Raw genomic sequence first — 15134 nt, 5'->3', positions numbered from 1 at the left:
ACAATAAATACACAAAAGCTCTGGATGTTGAAAACCTATTGCATTGTTCTGTGCTAAGGAGGAACGCATGTATGGACAATTTCATATTGGAAGCGCATGGGGCGCGTATGACACATCATGACCGGGGGGGGTTAGAGTGGCTTCTCAACTATCTCTTGATTGAAGTACCAGCGTGGCATAAATACAATGCTGCATTTCGCAACATAATGTTTCGACAAAATGCCAACAATGTTTTGCTACAAACAAATGTTTCCACCTTTCGATTGGTCCACAAAGTCTCTTTCACAACTGACTTCAAAGATCTCCATAAGCACAGTCAGTTGACTCAAGTCATCCTTAAGCCTGCCGCCAAGCAACGGTTTATCATTAACAAAGACATCAGGGTAAAGCACAAACGACCACTACCATAAATTATGCAATTCGAGATTCCCACATTTGGAAAATTCACAAGGGGTCAGCACAGCCAGAGTGCAATGGCTGAGCCCCACACTGGGTGAACCACCTTCTTGATCACGGTATCTCTTCTGCTTAGTGGAGGGAAAAGTCTCTCCAGTGCCAACATTTTCCGCTAACGGTAACCACTTTGTGTTCTGATAATATCATATCACATCGACCTGCGTTAAATGCCGTTTAGGAATGCACTTGCACACAGAGTGGTGAAAAGTAGTTTATTCTGTTTACTAGATTATATCAGTGAACCACTAGATTCCCATCATGCAACACTGTCGAAAAAATCACCAATTACTTTTTAATATCTTAACCTATCTGATATCACAAATGTTTGCGATATGACGAAATACAATCACATTCAGACACACACACACACACAGACAAATGCATGAAACCAATTGATTTATTATCGATAACATCTCACATTCTCTTGTGCTTTTGATTTACTCCATAAAAGAAGGGTTGTAATTCCAACATGGAAAACACAGGGCCATCAGACACCAGTCCAGTTCCACTCCTCACCAGCATTATTTCCTTTGATCATTTGAACAGGGCGAGGGAGCACAAAGCACACACAAGCTGCATTCAGTAACAATATTCTTATTTGTCTTATAAATAAAAGGCAGTTGCTCCCTGACAACACAAGGAACTTTGATCGTATTAAAAGGGCAGGGGAGACTAGCCCATAGAAGCTGCATTTAGTCAATTCAGCATCAAATGCTTACTACAAGGCAGTGTTGCTGATGAAATAATGCCACACCCCCTAGTGGACAAAAGGCTTACAGCACCTGGTATTCCCAGGCGGTCTCCCATCCAAGTACTAACCAGGCCCGACCCTGCTTAGCTTCCGAGATCAGACGAGATCGGGCGTATTTTTTTTTTTTTTTTTATCTTTTATTATGAAAAAACACATAATATTTACAACATTCAATCAATAATAAAAAAGGATGAACAATTCATCCTTTTACAAAATCAAAAAATAAAAAATAAATAAAATAAAACCTATTAAAAAACACAATCATCCACTAAATCCACTTAATAATGAAATACAAGTTTCCCATTTGACAGAATTTCAATAAAAGTACTCCCCCACACAAACAATTTTTCAAAATTTCCTCCACCGTATCTATATATTATCTCTATATCTCTCTCTAATATGCTCCTAAAAAAACCTTCCACACTCACAATTTTCCCTTCATAATGACCTAAATTCTTCTTAATCTTATCGCATATCTAGCATGACTTAGTATAAAATTCACCAAATTAAATTTAAAACTTTACTTTTCCCATTTACACCAAAAAGAAACAACCTCCTCCACTCCACCCCAGTAAAAATCTCTTCTCCCCAATGTTTTACTAAAAGCCCTTTTAAAAACTCGTGAAAGTCTTTCAACCTACTACATTCAATAAAAAAGTGCATCAAATTTTCCACCCCCGTACCACAAATATCGCATTCTCTTTTAATATCCCTATTTATTTGATGCAAAACCACATTTGTAAAAATCCTATTATGTTTCAATTTAAAATCATTGTCTTCACATTCTATAAAATTATATTTTACATTTACATTCTTCCATATTGATTTTACATCCATGTTTGGAAACACCCTAGACCACACTTTCTCCGCAGCAGGACTTTTTATCTCTTTTAAAATACATTTTCTATAAACCATTTTAACTTTTAGCCCTGATAAATCATGTTTCTCCCCATTACTTTCATAATATAAAACTGGTAAAGCCCTAGATCTTTTGACCACCTCTTTGTTTATTAAAATCACCCACTCCCCGGGAATACATCCTAATATTTTCTTGTACATATTCTCCACAGTAGTTTTACTTATTTCTTCATCTACTTCAACCACATTGTCATATATAGCCTGAAATGGAAGAAACCCAGGAATTACCTCATATGCTATGTCACCTATCTGCCTCATCCCAGCCCTCATAAAATATTTACAAAACAACATCATATTATTGCACTTTATCTTTGGATTTAAAAATATCGGCTGATTTAAAATATTTTCTAAACTGGTACATTCATAATAAATATTTGGTAAAAACCGCCCCCAAGCCTCAAACACTTCTCTGTAAAACAAAGGTATATTACCTAACATTTCCTTCTTCATACTCATCAATAAACCATTGTCCCCCATCCTCCCAACCTCCTGCAAATACTCTTTAAAAAACCTTTTCCACCCATAATCCAATTCACCAAATAAATATTTCCGTACCATTTTTACTCTAATTGCTGTTTTCCTTACACTTAAATCTACCAACTTCAAACCCCCCTCCTCATAACCTGCAATCAAAGTTTTAAAAGCTATTCTCACCCCCTTCCCTTCCCATAAAAAATCAACTACAATTTTATTCATTTCAGATAAAACCCATTCTGGCATATCCAAAACATTCATTACATAAATAAATATTGACATCAACAATGAATTTATGACAATTACTTTCCCTTTTAATTTCAAAGACCTCCCCCTCCACATATTTACCACCTTTCTAACTTTATTTATTACACCACTCCATGTCAAATCCCTAGCTTCCATTTCTTTCACCCCTAAAAACACTCCTAATACCTTAAAATAATCTTTAACCACTTTAAAAGGAAAATTCCCCTCATTAATCTTCCCAATATACATTACTACTGACTTCTCCATGTTAACCTTTGCACCCGATGCTTGTCCATATACTTTAAAACACTCCATCACCCTTTTTACACTACCCTCATCTCTAACTGTTATAGTGGTATCATCTGCGTATTGATGTATCAAACTAAAACCTCCTTGCGGAGTCTCTACACAATTTATAAGATTATCTCTTTTAAGAAATGCTGCTAAAGGTTCTACCGATAAAACGAATAATAAAGCTGATAAAGGACACCCCTGTCTCACAGATCTCTCAAGAATAAAAGAATCGGTTAAAACCCCATTACATTTCACCCTACTTTTTGCCTTCTTATATAATAATTTTATCCATCCTATTATTCTATTACCAAAACCATATTTATCCATTACCCTAAACATAAAATCATGTTCCACCCTATCAAAAGCTTTATTTAAATCTATGCTTAAAACAATTCCCCCCATCTTATCATGATTCATTTTATTTATCACATCTCTAATTGTATTAATTGTATCCGCAATATCTCTACCAGGCACACTATAATTCTGTGTAGGTGCTATAATATCATTTAAAACTTGCTTCATTCTATTTGCCAGTATCTTTGCTAAAATCTTATAATCCGAATTTAATAAACTAATTGGCCTATAATTCTCCAATTTTAATTTACTCCCCTTATTTTTATATAAAATCGTTATCAGTCCTGTCACCATAGATTCAGAAATACTATCATTATCCTCCATATATTGATAAACTTCCAATAAAATAGGTGCTAAAAAACTGGCATATATTTTATAAAACTCTGCAATTATTCCATCTACTCCAGGACTCTTATTTACTTGTAAACCCTTAATCGCATCTTTAACTTCAGTCAATGTTATCTTCCCATCACACATTTGTTTATCCTCTACATTAATTTGCACATCCACACTATCCAATATCTCCTTTACACACCCCTCATCCACCTCCCCTTTCTTAAATAAATCCTTATAAAAATTCTGCACTGTTTCTAAAACCTCTACATAATCATTGACAACTTCACCCTTTATATTTTCGATCTCTCTAATATATGTTCTCCTCTGTTTATTCTTCTCTAAACCAAGAAAAAATGAAGTACATTTCTCCCCCTCCAAAACATACTTTGCCTTACTTCTTATAATTGCACCCTTACACTTATCTATTTCATATTTAGTCAATTGTGCTTTTAATTCCAAAAACTTTCCTATATTATAATTAGGTTCACTGTCACACTTCCTCATTTCTTTATCCAATTTAGCCCTCAACTCATTTTCTTCTCTTTTCATCCTACCTCTCTTTTTCCTTGCATATCCTATACTAAAAACTTTTATTTTTTCCTTAACCTTATCCCACCATGAACACTTATCATTCTCTTTCTGCTTATCCTCCATTTCACATGCTATCAAAGATTTAAGTTGTTTCCCATATTCCTCATCTCCCAAATACCCTGCATTCATACACCATATTCCACCCCCTGTTCTTTCCTTATCTAATCCCACTGAAAATGTTAAACCTGCATGATCACTAAAAGTTGTAAAAACATACTTAATATCTTTCATAAAATTCCTTAAACCTTCTTTTACTAAAACCAGATCTATCCTCGTTTGTTTCAAATCCCCTAAAACCACCTGCCTTCTAGAAAATTCTCTTTTTTCTGGATTTTCCTCTCTCCATATATCAATTATTCCTTTTTCTAACATCATCTTCTTTAAAACCCCCCTAGATACATCACTTCTAAAAATAGCTCCTCTTGTCATATCCAGTCTATCCATTTTAACATTAAAATCCCCAACTACAATACAGTTTCCCTCACACCATTTCCCTATTTCTAAAAATAAATCTTTGCGCTCTATTTCAGTATTAGGCGCATAAATATTTATAATTCTAAAAACCATACTCATATATTCAAAATCTACAATTAAAATCCTCCCATTATTATCATTATATATCTGTTTCACATTATCCACCACATCCCTCCTCAATAAAATAGCAACCCCACTTGAATTCCCTCTGCCGTTGTTTACATAAATAAAATCCCTCCATATTTTTTTAACTTCTAAAACACATACATTATCCCAGTGCGTCTCTTGAATACATAAAATATCTGACTTCTTCATTTTTATTATTCTATTAAATTTTCCCATTGTCCTCAATCCATTTGCATTTATTGACATTATATTTACCATTCTAATAAATAATAAAATGATAAAATATAATTTCATTTTCCTCTACCTGTTATCCAGTTTCTTTCCTCTTCCACCCTTTCTCTCCCCCTCTTCCCGCCGCTTTCCTCTTCCTGTATCCTTCCCTCGTTCTTTCAATCTTTTCTCCATCCTCCGTATCCGATATCTCTTCCAAGTCCATGTTTTCCAGCCAACTCACCCTCTTGACATCCACATCCGTTGTGCTCCCCGTATTCATCTCCGCTTCTTGTATAGTCGTTGTGCTCCCCGTGCTCATCACCGTCTCTGGTATTGTCATCAACTCCATAACCCCCTCCATTTCTTCACCCCCCGAGCTACTTGTTAGTGCTGTGCCTTCCCCCAAAACCTGTGAGTCCCCCGTGCTTCCCCCCATTCCACTCCCCCCCTCCTCCTGAAAACTCCCTCTTCTTACTTCTGAGTCCATACTGCTCCCAATTTCATTTATCTTCTGGTCCTTCTTCCTTCTTCCTTCCTCCGTCTCTCCACCCTCCACCACGTCCTCTCCTCCATCTTCTTCTCCTTCTTTCGACAATACAACTGCTTCCTCGAATAGTGTTTGACTCCCCTCTCCAGCCCTAACCTCTCCACAGTTGCACTCCGCCACTCTCTTTCTGCATCCACCACAAAAATTCCTTTCCTTCTCTCCATCACATTCCCTCGCATAGTGTCCTTGATTGCCACACTTAAAACACTTAAATTCCGGGCAGTCTTTAACTATGTGCCCGGGTTGAATACACATACGACACACTCTGACCTGTTTGTCATGGATGACTCTGAAATATTCTGCTCCCTCCAACGTCTCAATTCTTGTAGAATAAGGTAATGATGTCACTTTTTCTGTGAACTTGACCTTGCAGAAACGTGTCCCGTCAACCACCTCTGTTCCTGGCCAAACTCTCCTCCTTATCTCCGAGACAGCCGCCACTCCCCAGCTACTCAGCTTGCCCAGTATCACACCGTCTTCTACATATACTGGGAGATTCATGAACGACACCACCACTTCCTTCACATTAATATCTCTCGCCAGAATCTTTGTATCCTTTATTCTTAATCCATCCATTAGACGTTCTTTTCCTTTTTCATTTCTCATCGTAATTTCGTACTTCTTCTCCCCTTTCATTCGGCATCCCACCACCTCTCCACACACCTCCTTAATTGCTCTTAGTAGTTCCATTGTCGTCACCTTGTCTTCTCCTTCCAACTCAATTGCCACCGTGTATTCCTTGCCATATTTCATTTCTTCTTTATCTTCATTTTTCTTCCGTTGCGCCTTTTCGTTGTCTTTGTCCATTCCGTTTGTCTTTTCCATGTTGTCCGTCATAGTAAAAAAATGAATCCAAAAAACTCTCCCCCAAGCAGAAAAACTGCAAGGGGGAAGACTAACCAAACTTAAAACTATTCAACTGAAGAAAATAATAAATTATATTGCAAAAACCAATTAATTAACAAAAATAGCTCTCGAGCAAACACTCTCCAGCAAACACTCACTCACAGCTCAGACACTCGCACCTGTCGTCACTTCTCCAATCAGGAAATGCGCATTCAGGCTGGTATGGCCGTAAGCGAAGGCACATCTCTTGGTACACCATATAAAGTCAAAGTGAGTCTGATAAACAGACATTGCATTCTCACCAATTAGATAAGCAGCTTGAACTTTGGCTCACTCAAAAAGTGGAAGAAATTACATATACTGTAGCCATCACTTTTTAGCACAGATAGTTGGATGAAATACAAACAAACCTTGCTAACATTTCAAAGCGAGGGCACATATTTCAGCCTTGTGGGAAAAAACGGACAAATACAATGACTTCTGACAAATACATCATCAGCAACAGTTTCCCATGCAGCTATCCTACTAGCCACAATAAATACACAAAAGCTCTGGATGTTGAAAACCTATTGCATTGTTCTGTGCTAAGGAGGAACGCATGTATGGACAATTTCATATTGGAAGCGCATGGGGCGCGTATGACACATCATGACCGGGGGGGTTAGAGTGGCTTCTCAACTATCTCTTGATTGAAGTACCAGCGTGGCATAAATACAATGCTGCATTTCGCAACATAATGTTTCGACAAAATGCCAACAATGTTTTGCTACAAACAAATGTTTCCACCTTTTGATTAGTCCACCTTTCGATTGGTCCACAAAATCTCTTTGAAAACTGACTTCAAAGATCTCCATAAGCACAGTCAGATGACTAAAGTCAACCTCAAGGTTTATCATCAAACAAGACATCAGGGGAGAGCGCGAACGCAGTCCCCCACTACCATAAATTATGCAATCGAGATTTCCACATTTGGGAAATTCGCAGGGGTCAGCACAGCCAGAGTGCAATGGCTGAGCCTCGCCCTGGGTGAACCGCCTTCTTGATCACGGTAGCTCCCTTGCCAGGTAAGTATGACTTATACATATCGGTGGAGGGCAAGTCTCTCCAGTGCCAACATTTTCGTCTAACGGTAACCACTTTGTGTTCTGATAATATCACATCACTTCGACCTGCGTGAAATGCCGTTTAGGAATGCACTTGCAGACAGAGTGGTGAAAAAGTTGTTTATTTTGTTTACTAGATTATATCAGTGAACCACTAGATTCCCATCATGCAACACTGTAGAAAAAATCACCAATGACTTTTTAATATCTTAACCTATCTGATATCACAAATGTTTGCGATATGACGAAATACAATCACATTCAGACACACACACACACACACAGACAAATGCATGAAACCAATTGATTTATTATCGATAACATCTCACATTCTCTTGTGCTTTTGATTTACTCCATAAAAGAAGGGTTGTAATTCCAACATGGAAAACACAGGGCCATCAGACACCAGTCCAGTTCCACTCCTCACCAGCATTATTTCCTTTGATCATTTGAACAGGGCGAGGGAGCACAAAGCACACACAAGCTGCATTCAGTAACAATATTCTTATTTGTCTTATAAATAAAAGGCAGTTGCTCCCTGACAACACAAGGAACTTTGATCGTATTAAAAGGGCAGGGGAGACTAGCCCATAGAAGCTGCATTTAGTCAATTCAGCATCAAATGCTTACTACAAGGCAGTGTTGCTGATGAAATAATGCCACACCCCCTAGTGGACAAAAGGCTTACAGCACCTGGTATTCCCAGGCGGTCTCCCATCCAAGTACTAACCAGGCCCGACCCTGCTTAGCTTCCGAGATCAGACGAGATCGGGCGTATTTTTTTTTTTTTTTATCTTTTATTATGAAAAAACACATAATATTTACAACATTCAATCAATAATAAAAAAGGATGAACAATTCATCCTTTTACAAAATCAAAAAATAAAAAATAAATAAAATAAAACCTATTAAAAAACACAATCATCCACTAAATCCACTTAATAATGAAATACAAGTTTCCCATTTGACAGAATTTCAATAAAAGTACTCCCCCACACAAACAATTTTTCAAAATTTCCTCCACCGTATCTATATATTATCTCTATATCTCTCTCTAATATGCTCCTAAAAAAACCTTCCACACTCACAATTTTCCCTTCATAATGACCTAAATTCCTTCTTAATCTTATCGCATATCTAGCATGACTTAGTATAAAATTCACCAAATTAAAATTTAAAACTTTACTTTTCCCATTTACACCAAAAAGAAACAACCTCCTCCACTCCACCCCAGTAAAAATCTCTTCTCCCCAATGTTTTACTAAAAGCCCTTTTAAAAACTCGTGAAAGTCTTTCAACCTACTACATTCAATAAAAAAGTGCATCAAATTTTCCACCCCCGTACCACAAATATCGCATTCTCTTTTAATATCCCTATTTATTTGATGCAAAACCACATTTGTAAAAATCCTATTATGTTTCAATTTAAAATCATTGTCTTCACATTCTATAAAATTATATTTTACATTTACATTCTTCCATATTGATTTTACATCCATGTTTGGAAACACCCTAGACCACACTTTCTCCGCAGCAGGACTTTTTATCTCTTTTAAAATACATTTTCTATAAACCATTTTAACTTTTAGCCCTGATAAATCATGTTTCTCCCCATTACTTTCATAATATAAAACTGGTAAAGCCCTAGATCTTTTGACCACCTCTTTGTTTATTAAAATCACCCACTCCCCGGGAATACATCCTAATATTTTCTTGTACATATTCTCCACAGTAGTTTTACTTATTTCTTCATCTACTTCAACCACATTGTCATATATAGCCTGAAATGGAAGAAACCCAGGAATTACCTCATATGCTATGTCACCTATCTGCCTCATCCCAGCCCTCATAAAATATTTACAAAACAACATCATATTATTGCACTTTATCTTTGGATTTAAAAATATCGGCTGATTTAAAATATTTTCTAAACTGGTACATTCATAATAAATATTTGGTAAAAACCGCCCCCAAGCCTCAAACACTTCTCTGTAAAACAAAGGTATATTACCTAACATTTCCTTCTTCATACTCATCAATAAACCATTGTCCCCCATCCTCCCAACCTCCTGCAAATACTCTTTAAAAAACCTTTTCCACCCATAATCCAATTCACCAAATAAATATTTCCGTACCATTTTTACTCTAATTGCTGTTTTCCTTACACTTAAATCTACCAACTTCAAACCCCCCTCCTCATAACCTGCAATCAAAGTTTTAAAAGCTATTCTCACCCCCTTCCCTTCCCATAAAAAATCAACTACAATTTTATTCATTTCAGATAAAACCCATTCTGGCATATCCAAAACATTCATTACATAAATAAATATTGACATCAACAATGAATTTATGACAATTACTTTCCCTTTTAATTTCAAAGACCTCCCCCTCCACATATTTACCACCTTTCTAACTTTATTTATTACACCACTCCATGTCAAATCCCTAGCTTCCATTTCTTTCACCCCTAAAAACACTCCTAATACCTTAAAATAATCTTTAACCACTTTAAAAGGAAAATTCCCCTCATTAATCTTCCCAATATACATTACTACTGACTTCTCCATGTTAACCTTTGCACCCGATGCTTGTCCATATACTTTAAAACACTCCATCACCCTTTTTACACTACCCTCATCTCTAACTGTTATAGTGGTATCATCTGCGTATTGATGTATCAAACTAAAACCTCCTTGCGGAGTCTCTACACAATTTATAAGATTATCTCTTTTAAGAAATGCTGCTAAAGGTTCTACCGATAAAACGAATAATAAAGCTGATAAAGGACACCCCTGTCTCACAGATCTCTCAAGAATAAAAGAATCGGTTAAAACCCCATTACATTTCACCCTACTTTTTGCCTTCTTATATAATAATTTTATCCATCCTATTATTCTATTACCAAAACCATATTTATCCATTACCCTAAACATAAAATCATGTTCCACCCTATCAAAAGCTTTATTTAAATCTATGCTTAAAACAATTCCCCCCATCTTATCATGATTCATTTTATTTATCACATCTCTAATTGTATTAATTGTATCCGCAATATCTCTACCAGGCACACTATAATTCTGTGTAGGTGCTATAATATCATTTAAAACTTGCTTCATTCTATTTGCCAGTATCTTTGCTAAAATCTTATAATCCGAATTTAATAAACTAATTGGCCTATAATTCTCCAATTTTAATTTACTCCCCTTATTTTTATATAAAATCGTTATCAGTCCCTGTCACCATAGATTCAGAAATACTATCATTATCCTCCATATATTGATAAACTTCCAATAAAATAGGTGCTAAAAAACTGGCATATATTTTATAAAACTCTGCAATTATTCCATCTACTCCAGGACTCTTATTTACTTGTAAACCCTTAATCGCATCTTTAACTTCAGTCAATGTTATCTTCCCATCACACATTTGTTTATCCTCTACATTAATTTGCACATCCACACTATCCAATATCTCCTTTACACACCCCTCATCCACCTCCCCTTTCTTAAATAAATCCTTATAAAAATTCTGCACTGTTTCTAAAACCTCTACATAATCATTGACAACTTCACCCTTTATATTTTCGATCTCTCTAATATATGTTCTCCTCTGTTTATTCTTCTCTAAACCAAGAAAAAATGAAGTACATTTCTCCCCCTCCAAAACATACTTTGCCTTACTTCTTATAATTGCACCCTTACACTTATCTATTTCATATTTAGTCAATTGTGCTTTTAATTCCAAAAACTTTCCTATATTATAATTAGGTTCACTGTCACACTTCCTCATTTCTTTATCCAATTTAGCCCTCAACTCATTTTCTTCTCTTTTCATCCTACCTCTCTTTTTCCTTGCATATCCTATACTAAAAACTTTTATTTTTTCCTTAACCTTATCCCACCATGAACACTTATCATTCTCTTTCTGCTTATCCTCCATTTCACATGCTATCAAAGATTTAAGTTGTTTCCCATATTCCTCATCTCCCAAATACCCTGCATTCATACACCATATTCCACCCCCTGTTCTTTCCTTATCTAATCCCACTGAAAATGTTAAACCTGCATGATCACTAAAAGTTGTAAAAACATACTTAATATCTTTCATAAAATTCCTTAAACCTTCTTTTACTAAAACCAGATCTATCCTCGTTTGTTTCAAATCCCCTAAAACCACCTGCCTTCTAGAAAATTCTCTTTTTTCTGGATTTTCCTCTCTCCATATATCAATTATTCCTTTTTCTAACATCATCTTCTTTAAAACCCCCCTAGATACATCACTTCTAAAAATAGCTCCTCTTGTCATATCCAGTCTATCCATTTTAACATTAAAATCCCCAACTACAATACAGTTTCCCTCACACCATTTCCCTATTTCTAAAAATAAATCTTTGCGCTCTATTTCAGTATTAGGCGCATAAATATTTATAATTCTAAAAACCATACTCATATATTCAAAATCTACAATTAAAATCCTCCCATTATTATCATTATATATCTGTTTCACATTATCCACCACATCCCTCCTCAATAAAATAGCAACCCCACTTGAATTCCCTCTGCCGTTGTTTACATAAATAAAATCCCTCCATATTTTTTTAACTTCTAAAACACATACATTATCCCAGTGCGTCTCTTGAATACATAAAATATCTGACTTCTTCATTTTTATTATTCTATTAAATTTTCCCATTGTCCTCAATCCATTTGCATTTATTGACATTATATTTACCATTCTAATAAATAATAAAATGATAAAATATAATTTCATTTTCCTCTACCTGTTATCCAGTTTCTTTCCTCTTCCACCCTTTCTCTCCCCCTCTTCCCGCCGCTTTCCTCTTCCTGTATCCTTCCCTCGTTCTTTCAATCTTTTCTCCATCCTCCGTATCCGATATCTCTTCCAAGTCCATGTTTTCCAGCCAACTCACCCTCTTGACATCCACATCCGTTGTACTCCCCGTATTCATCTCCGCTTCTTGTATAGTCGTTGTGCTCCCCGTGCTCATCACCGTCTCTGGTATTGTCATCAACTCCATAACCCCCTCCATTTCTTCACCCCCCGAGCTACTTGTTAGTGCTGTGCCTTCCCCCAAAACCTGTGAGTCCCCCGTGCTTCCCCCCATTCCACTCCCCCCCTCCTCCTGAAAACTCCCTCTTCTTACTTCTGAGTCCATACTGCTCCCAATTTCATTTATCTTCTGGTCCTTCTTCCTTCTTCCTTCCTCCGTCTCTCCACCCTCCACCACGTCCTCTCCTCCATCTTCTTCTCCTTCTTTCGACAATACAACTGCTTCCTCGAATAGTGTTTGACTCCCCTCTCCAGCCCTAACCTCTCCACAGTTGCACTCCGCCACTCTCTTTCTGCATCCACCACAAAAATTCCTTTCCTTCTCTCCATCACATTCCCTCGCATAGTGTCCTTGATTGCCACACTTAAAACACTTAAATTCCGGGCAGTCTTTAACTATGTGCCCGGGTTGAATACACATACGACACACTCTGACCTGTTTGTCATGGATGACTCTGAAATATTCTGCTCCCTCCAACGTCTCAATTCTTGTAGAATAAGGTAATGATGTCACTTTTTCTGTGAACTTGACCTTGCAGAAACGTGTCCCGTCAACCACCTCTGTTCCTGGCCAAACTCTCCTCCTTATCTCCGAGACAGCCGCCACTCCCCAGCTACTCAGCTTGCCCAGTATCACACCGTCTTCTACATATACTGGGAGATTCATGAACGACACCACCACTTCCTTCACATTAATATCTCTCGCCAGAATCTTTGTATCCTTTATTCTTAATCCATCCATTAGACGTTCTTTTCCTTTTTCATTTCTCATCGTAATTTCGTACTTCTTCTCCCCTTTCATTCGGCATCCCACCACCTCTCCACACACCTCCTTAATTGCTCTTAGTAGTTCCATTGTCGTCACCTTGTCTTCTCCTTCCAACTCAATTGCCACCGTGTATTCCTTGCCATATTTCATTTCTTCTTTATCTTCATTTTTCTTCCGTTGCGCCTTTTCGTTGTCTTTGTCCATTCCGTTTGTCTTTTCCATGTTGTCCGTCATAGTAAAAAAATGAATCCAAAAAACTCTCCCCCAAGCAGAAAAACTGCAAGGGGGAAGACTAACCAAACTTAAAACTATTCAACTGAAGAAAATAATAAATTATATTGCAAAAACCAATTAATTAACAAAAATAGCTCTCGAGCAAACACTCTCCAGCAAACACTCACTCACAGCTCAGACACTCGCACCTGTCGTCACTTCTCCAATCAGGAAATGCGCATTCAGGCTGGTATGGCCGTAAGCGAAGGTACATCTCTTGGTACACCATATAAAGTCAAAGTGAGTCTGATAAACAGACATTGCATTCTCACCAATTAGATAAGCAGCTTGAACTTTGGCTCACTCAAAAAGTGGAAGAAATTACATATACTGTAGCCATCACTTTTTAGCACAGATAGTTGGATGAAATACAAACAAACCTTGCTAACATTTCAAAGCGAGGGCACATATTTCAGCCTTGTGGGAAAAAACGGACAAATACAATGACTTCTGACAAATACATCATCAGCAACAGTTTCCCATGCAGCTATCCTACTAGCCACAATAAATACACAAAAGCTCTGGATGTTGAAAACCTATTGCATTGTTCTGTGCTAAGGAGGAACGCATGTATGGACAATTTCATATTGGAAGCGCATGGGGCGCGTATGACACATCATGACCGGGGGGGTTAGAGTGGCTTCTCAACTATCTCTTGATTGAAGTACCAGCGTGGCATAAATACAATGCTGCATTTCGCAACATAATGTTTAGACAAAATGCCAACAATGTTTTGCTACAAACAAATGTTTCCACCTTTCGATTGGTCCACAAAGTCTCTTTCACAACTGACTTCAAAGATCTCCATAAGCACAGTCGGTTGACTCAAGTCATCCTTAAGCCTGCCGCCAAGCAACGGTTTATCATTAACAAAGATATCAGGGTAAAGAGCAAACGACCACTACCATAAATTTTGCAAACGACCACTACCATAAATTTTGCATTCGAGATTCCCACATTTGGAAAATTCAAAAGGGGTCAGCCCAGCCAGAGTGGAATGGCTGAGCCCCACACTGGGTCAACCACCTTCTTGATCACAGTATCTCTTCTGCTTAGTGGAGGGCAAGTCTCTCCAGTGCCAACATTTTCCGCTAACGGGAACCACTTTTTGTTGTGATAATATCATATCACATCGACCTGCGTTAAATGCCGTTTAGGAATGCACTTGCACACAGAGTGGTGAAAAGTAGTTTATTTTGTTTACTAGATTATATCAGTGAACCACTAGATTCCCATCATGCAACACTGTCGAAAAAATCACCAATTACTTTTTAATATCTTAACCTATCTGAT

At 37.1% G+C, this 15134-nt stretch overlaps 1 non-coding gene and 2 pseudogenes across 1 annotated transcript; all 3 read right to left on the bottom strand.

Moving 5' to 3' along the window:
• Positions 1–380: 380 nt before the first annotated feature.
• LOC120036938 lies at positions 381–535 on the bottom strand (annotated as a pseudogene).
• Positions 536–7534: 6999 nt separating this feature from the next.
• Positions 7535–7698, bottom strand: LOC120036936. Its single transcript, XR_005474701.1, has one exon. It is a non-coding gene; the product is annotated as a U1 spliceosomal RNA (small nuclear RNA).
• A 7052-nt stretch (positions 7699–14750) lies between these two features.
• On the bottom strand, positions 14751–14900 carry LOC120036950 (annotated as a pseudogene).
• Between the last annotated feature and the right edge of the window lie 234 nt (positions 14901–15134).

Source organism: Salvelinus namaycush, unplaced genomic scaffold, assembly GCF_016432855.1.
Source record: "Salvelinus namaycush isolate Seneca unplaced genomic scaffold, SaNama_1.0 Scaffold1529, whole genome shotgun sequence".
Lineage (NCBI taxonomy): Eukaryota > Metazoa > Chordata > Actinopteri > Salmoniformes > Salmonidae > Salvelinus > Salvelinus namaycush.
Note: the sequence above shows the minus strand (reverse complement) of the source record. Positions and strands in the feature narration are given on the sequence as shown.